Source organism: Mytilus edulis, chromosome 2 (genome assembly GCF_963676685.1).
Source record: "Mytilus edulis chromosome 2, xbMytEdul2.2, whole genome shotgun sequence".
In the NCBI taxonomy this organism is placed as follows: Eukaryota; Metazoa; Mollusca; class Bivalvia; order Mytilida; family Mytilidae; genus Mytilus; species Mytilus edulis.
The window spans coordinates 73,814,139-73,822,098 of NC_092345.1; positions in this window are offsets into that span (position 1 = coordinate 73,814,139).

A 7,960-nucleotide genomic window follows, 5' to 3' on the forward strand; every position below is an offset into this window, starting at 1 on the left:
CTGGGGAAAAAGGGTTGGGTTTTTTATGCACCAAAAACTTAATTCCCCTAACGTGTGTATACTACGGCAGACACGTGTAAAAGCCTTTTTATAGAAGTTTTTTTACAACAATAACTTAAAGATTGATTGATTGATTGATTGTTGTTTGTTTAACGCCACATGAGCACAACAAGGCTATATCGCGGCGAGATTTCATTTAATAAATTGTTTCTTATCTTACCTCCATTTGCTTGAAATAAAATGCCCAAATGTGATGGCGACCTGGTCCTTCCAAAATCAAAATGAAAATGAACAGGTTAAAATCGTGCCATATTTATCTCGATTTAGCTGAAAACTTTCCCGTTGCTCGCCTTAATTTAAACCAATTTGTTGCTTTATAAAACAATATATCGAAGAAAAAAAGGCAATTTATTATTATTGCATGATATTTTTATTGACTTATGAATTAATCTTAAAATGTTTTCTCGTTTTGATAATTTGTCGCGTTATTTAAAACGATTTATTTTTATGGCGATAAAAAACAAATCGGCTAAATGCCTTGTTAGGCATTTTGTCGAAAAAAATAAATCGCAGTAATAAGAAAAAAAAGGCAATTTATTATTATTGCATGATATTTTTATTGACTTATAAATTAATCGTAATTTTTTTTCTCGTTTTGAAAATATGTCGCGTTATTTAAGACGATTTATTTTTAAGGCGATAAAAAACAAAGCGCCTAAATGCCTTGTTAAGCATTTTGTCGAAAAAAATAAATCGCAGTAATGAGAAATAAAGCAGTTTCTCGCTAAAAGTTATATCGCCATCTTGGATTATAAGTATTAAAACGAGGGTAATATACGCTTCCGTATTCCCCAATGGATATCAAATAGTCATCCTCTTACTTTTGGCACATTTTATTATAGGGCATGGTTTACTAGATGCTCGATGCATGCTCTAAATAGCCTCTTGTTTTGAACATGTTCTCAATTCACACACGATTGCTAGCTGATAAATTCATAATAGATACCAGGATTGAAAGTTTATGGTAAATCCTTATGTTAGATACAGACATCAAAAGATGCAAAAAAGTAGAGTATCTGAAAAACGTGACATATAAACAAAATTTATTTAAGACAAAGCGTGTAAAGACAGGTTGACAAATGTAAATCTAGATGGACTTTTAATTAACATGATCAGTCCATATATATACATATGAAAAAAGGATGTACACCTCTGAGGAGCCAAAAATTTCTAGAATTAAACTTTTTTTCTTAACCTGATTTTTGGGTTTATAAGACTGTAACAAAATAATTGGTGAAGAAAAAATCATATGGTGGTGCACTTCTTTTTTTGCTACGGCCCTTTGAAAATGCCCAATTTTGATGATTTTCCCATTTTTCATCGATTTTTACCTATTTTGGGGCTATTATCGTGAAAAAAATCACAGTTCCACAATTAAACTTTTTTTCATACTTTCTATAAAGATGAATTGGACCAATCTGAATAAATTTTACTTAAAAAAACTATAGGTAGGTGTTAATATAAGAAAGTTTTATCATATTTGGAGGCTTTTTTGTGTAAAATTTACTATGCTGTCAATTTTGTATTTTTGTGATTTTTCTCAATTTTAAGAACAAAATGCATATTATTTAAGTTTTTTTGTTATAAAAGATTGAAAAAATACATATCTAAGAAATTTGAAAAGACAAAAATGATATGGGATGTACATGGTTCTTGTAAAATCATTTTTTGTACCCCTCACCCATTTTCTCAAAATTTTGGCTAAAAATACAGACTTGATTGGTGGTAAAATTTGAAAACTGGATTACTCAAAAACCATTCATTGTAAATACACAATTTTTTCACAGAGTTATGTTTGATTATGATATTTTTAAAATTCATTGATATTTTCCACTTGTATCACATGTTTTGGAAATAATTCAAGAACGAGATTTCAACGAGACTGAACGAGACTGAAAAGTCAGAAGAATACATCCTTAACACGTTACAGTAGCTCGAAACGCGTTAAAGATGCTTTTAACGCGTTAAAGTTGCATTTAACGCGTTAAAGTTGCATTTCACGCGTTTAAGTTGCATTTAACGCGTTAAAGATGTTTTTAACGCGTTAAAGATGCTTTTAACGCTTAAAAGTTGCATTTAACGTGTTAAATTTTAAAATTGTATTCAACGCGTTTAAGTTGCATTTAACGCGTTAAAGATGCTTTTAGCACGTTAAAAAAAAAAGTGGCATTTAACGCGTTAAATTTGTATTTAACGCGTTTAAGTTGCATTTAACGCGTTAAAGATGCTTTTAACGCGTTAAAGATGCTTTTAATGCGTTAAAGTTGCATTTAACTCGTAAAATTTGCATTTGACGCGTTTAAGTTGCATTTAACGCGTTAAAGATGCTTTAAACGCGTTTAACATGTTTTTAACGTACGGAAGCCTGGAGCTGCCTTGTATTATTGTTTATAACTAAACCATATATGATAATCATCGCGATAATGTTTTGTATATTGCAATACGACGCCTTATTTATCGCAATATTTCGCTATATTTAACAACAAGGCACTTTATTTAGCGCAATGATTTTTTATATTTAACAGTAAGAAGACTTAATTATCGCAAGAATTTGCTTTATTTAATAAGACGACTTATTTATCGCAATAGTTCGCTATATCTAACAACAAGGCACCATATTTAGAGCAATGCATTGCTATATTTAAAAAGAAGAAGCCTTAATTATCGTTATTATTTGCTATATCTAACAACAAGACGTCTTAGTTATCGCAATGATTTGCTCTAGACACCTTATATATCGCCATACTAACAAGATGCCTTAGTTATTGCAAGATTTTGATTTTAATATATATTCCCACACTTCAGACTGTCTATCAACTCCAGCAAAATTTCCTTAAAATTACTAAATCGGGGACAGCATCCCAACAACAGGTTGTCCGATTTGTCTGAAAATTTCAGGGCAGAAAGATCTTCACCTATTAAACAATTTAATTCCTTGTCAGATTTACTCTAAATGCTTTGGTTTCAGAGATATAAGCCAAAATATACATTTTATCCCTATGTTATATTTTCAGCCATGGCGGCTATCTTGGTTGGTTGGCCGGGTCATCGGACACATTTTTAAACTAGATATCCCAATGATGATTGTGACCAAGTTTGGTCAAATTTGGCCAAGTAGTTTCAGAGGAGAATATTTTTGTAAAAGTTTACGGACGACGGACGACGGACGCGAAGTGATGAGAAAAGCTCACTTGACCTTTCAGGTCAGATGAGCTAAAACTATTCAAGATAATAACCAAAATCTGAATTTTTTTCTTAAAATTACAAATTCAGGGGCAGCAATCCAGCAATGGATTGCCTGAATGGTCTGAAAATTGCAGGGCAGATAGATCTTGACCAAAGAACAATTTTGTTTTTGAAAGATTTGCTTGAAATGCTTTGGGTTTAGATATATGAGCCAAAATCTAAATTTTACCCCTATGTTCTATTTTTAGCCATGGCGGCCATCTTGGTTGGTTGCCGGGTCACCGGACACATTTTTTTAACAAGATACCCTAATAATGATTGTGACCTAGTTTGGTTAAATTTGGCCCAGTAGTTTCAGAGGAGAAGATTTTTGTAAAAGTTTACGGACGACGGACACCGCCAAGTGATAAGAAAAGCTCTCTTGGCCCTTTGGGCCAGGTGAGCTAAAAAGGAAGAGGCGGAAGACATTTGTCTCCCCAGAACCTTTTCGAGCGAAAAGAACAAAAGAACGAAAAAGAAAATATCAAGAATTCAAGAATAAAATAACTGTTCCGCATGAATGCACACGGGTTTTAAGGGGATTATGAGAGGTGACCTTTGGTGACACCCGTCGCTCACAATCAAGATAAAAGTCTATTGGGATTGTAGAAGTACATGTTTGCCTATACAACCCGGCTATTCTACTGACACATTTATGCAGTATGTATATATGGTGTCTCTGACTGATACATACAGTCTGTATATATGGTGTCTGTGGTTATAAGATGTTGTCTGTGGTTGTTAGATGTAGTCTTTACATTGTATCTGTTGTTGTTAGATGTAGTCTATATATGGCGTCTGTGGTAGTTAGCTTTAGTCTTTACATGGTGTCTGTGGTAGTTAGATACAGTCTGTATATATGGTGTATGTGGTAGTTAGATAAAGTCTTTATATGGTGTCTGTGGTAGTTAGAAGTCTGTATATATATGGTGTCTGTGGTTGTTAGATGTAGTCTTTACATGGTATCTGTTGTTGTTAGATGTAGTCTATATATGGCGTCTGTGGTAGTTAGCTTTAGTCTTTACATTGTGTCTGTGGTAGTTAGATACAATCTGTATATATGGTGTATGTGGTAGTTAGATAAAGTCTTTATATGGTGTCTGTGGTAGTTAGAAGTCTGTATATATATGGTGTCTGTGGCTGTTAAATGTAGTCTTTATATGGTATCTGTGGTAGGTAGATGTAGTCTTTATATGGTGTCTGTGGTAGTAAGATAAAGTCTGTATATATTAGGTGTCTGTGGTTGTTAGATGTAGTCTTTATTTGGTGTCTGTGGTTATTAGATGTAGTCTATATATGGTGACTGTGGTTGTTAGATACTGTCTACGTATAACAAAATAGAAGTTATCTTTATATGGTGTCTGTTTTTGTTAGATACAGTCTGTATATGGTGTCTCTGTTTGTTAGATACAGTCTGGATATGGTGTCTCTGTTTGTTAGATACAGTCTGTATATGGTGTCTCTGATTGTTAGATACAGTCTGTATATGGTGTCTTCGGTTATTATATTAAGTCTGTATATGGTGTCTTTGATTATTAGATTAAGTCTGTATATTCTGTCTGTGGTTGTTAGATGCAGTCTACATATGCATGGTGTCTCTGGTTGTTAAATGTAGTATGTATATGATGTCTGTGGTTATTAGATTAAGTCTGTATATTCTGTCTGTGGTTGTTAGATGCAGTCTACATATGGTGTCTCTGGTTGTTAAATGTAGTATGTATATGATGTCTGTGGTTATTAGATAGTCTTATATGGTGTCTGTGGTGTTAGATACGGGCTGTATGGGGTTGTTAGGCACAGTCTGTATTTGGTTTCTTGGGTTGCAAGATGCATTCCGTATATGATGTAGGTGGTTGTTAGATAATGTTTACGTTTAACAAAAAAAAGTAGAACATGTGGTGTGATTGCAAATGATACAAACTCTCAAGGGGGCCCAAAACAATGAAGTGTTACAACTTCAAAATCGTATAAGGGGAAAAGAGGGAGGTACATGTAATAGTAAATATATGTTTTCAATTATTTAGTGACAAGGATTGAGTTTTAAAGGTATGCAAATGAAAATTATTGCTTTTCGTGTGTTTATTATTTACAATCAATTCTATACGATATGGCAGCGAACACAATCATGATCATGATGTGATGTGATTTAAACCTGCTTTGAAAATTAAGCAACACTGATCTTTATTTTTAACTTGATACTCCGAAAGGTTGTCGTGCAGAAGGACACAGGTTACCATACCAAGTCCCATTAACTAGTACGATTGGGCTGACCAGTATTTTTCCTATTGAACAATTACTTGCTAGGAATCGAATGTTTATCCGTAGTACGAACATATAATATGACAATTGCATGTCTTTTGCTGGACTTCTGATGTACGTAGTTTTACATTTATGTCAAGATAGCACTGCACAGTTAGAAAAATATTAATTAAAATTGAACCACAAAATGTTTCATCATTTTCTATTCCTGGCTTTCTAATACATTAACCTAACTGTTTGTGTTATACATTTTCAAATGACTTTGTATGTAATCAGTAACTTCCATAGATTTGATTTTCAAAAGTTAAAAGGGTGAAATATGATTCCTTTTTTGTGTATCCATGGGAACATTTTGCATTTATTTACATAACATATTGCAAAAAGAAGGGTGAAAATGTCACATATTCCCCCAAAGTTTGAATCAAACTAGAAATTCAATGCCTTTGAGTGATACCTTTTCAGAAACTGTTCACATTAATCTATTTAATGATCAAATAAAAAATGGGTGTCTTTCGCCCCGTTTTTGTCGCAAAATTAATCATTAAGTTCGTGCGACAAAAAGTTGTAAAAAAATATTACAATAATTGACAAACCAATGCCTGGTCTGGATATGCAAAGACAGACTATCATACAGAAAACAGGCCATATTTCATACATTACATACTCTTGATATTCATATGAGCTTACTATGAAGGCTGAATCATCTTAATCATCAGCTATCCAAAAAAGAATTTTATATTTGAAAAAGTGACCAAAATGCGAAACTACACACCGAACTGTGGAGTGCTACCTAAATCATAGTTGTGGTGTAAATAGGAAGAACTAATGTACATGAATGTCGTGTATTTCCAGTACTTATTATATCACTGTATTGATCATGAGTTCTTTCTGTAAGTGTATTAGTAAAGTGCGTTGCTTTAAGCTTAGTCCATTATTATGCAAATGTATTTTTTGTGAAACAAAAATTTGACAAACTCAGTGGTAGATCCAGAAATTTTCATGAATGGGGGCCAATTGAATGCCTAAGTGGGTGCCCGCTCCGGTCATGATTCATTCATTTCCTGTATAAGCAAGTAAAATTTCTCCCAAAAATAGTTCATGCATGTAGGTTCTCAGATATTATCAGATACCATCTCGTAAATTTAAACCAAGTCATTCTGAAAAGCACTTAATGTGTTACTCTCTTTTTTTTGTTTTCACTGGCATTTAATTTCAGTTATTTTATAAAAATCATTTGGTAATGCATGCAATTAGCGTCTCCTACGTGACAGTCTTTAACAATATAACTTACTATTAGAAACAAAAACACACTAATAAATTTTAGTATTTGGTACAGGTAAAAATGAGAAAGGAAATGGGGAATGTGTCAAAGCGTTAACAACCCGACCATAGAGCAGACAACAGCCGAAGGCCACCAATTGGTCTTCAATGTATCGAGAAACTCCCACACCCGTAGGCGTCCTTCAGCTGGCCCCTTAAAAAATATGTAAACTAGTACAGTGATAATGGACGTCATACTAAACTCCGAATTATAAACAAGAAACTAAAATTAAAAATCATACAAGACTAACAAAGGCCAGAGGTAGAGTGTCGCTTTGCTACAGTTGAACACAGAACAGTTAAAAGCTGAATAAAGGAGAGAACTCTTTTTCTCAGAAAACACAGGCAAACATTCAAACAATCTATTCACTCTGAACTTTGTCCACACTTGTTTCCCTAGTAAAACTTGACATGTTTTCTTTAATAAGTCTATAGATGGCTGCTTGCAGACGTAATGTGCAGGTTGAAAAAAACATAAATAGTTAAAACGGCTTAAATCGACAAATCTATGTAACAATAAAGCAACATTAGGTCATATGACTCTAGGCATTTCATTTGCCAGGTTATTTCTATACCAACTTTTATCTACTGTGTAACTACAATAACATGCCCTAGATACCTTGGAATCGAAAGTGGATAATGACAAAATCTAATGATTTGTTAGACTACATACAACCAAAGTATGTTTTATTGTGCAGTAATATAAAAGAATTGACACGAATGGTCCCCGAGGGTATCACCAGCCCAGTAGTCAACACTTCGGTGTTGACATGTTTATTAATAATGTGGTCATTTTTATAAATTTCCTGTTAACAAAACTTTGAATTTTTCGAAAAACTAAGGAATTTCTTATCCCAGGCATAGATTACCTTAGCCAAATTTGGCATAACTTTTTGGAATTTTGGATCCTTAATGCCCTTCAACTTTGTACATGTTTGGCTTTATTAATATTTTGATATGAGCGTCACTGATGAGTCTTATGTAGACGAAACGCGCGTATGGCGTACTAAATTATAATCCTGGTACCTTCGATAACTATTTACACCACTGGGTCGATGCCACTGCTGGTGGACGTTTCGTCCCCGAGGGTATCACC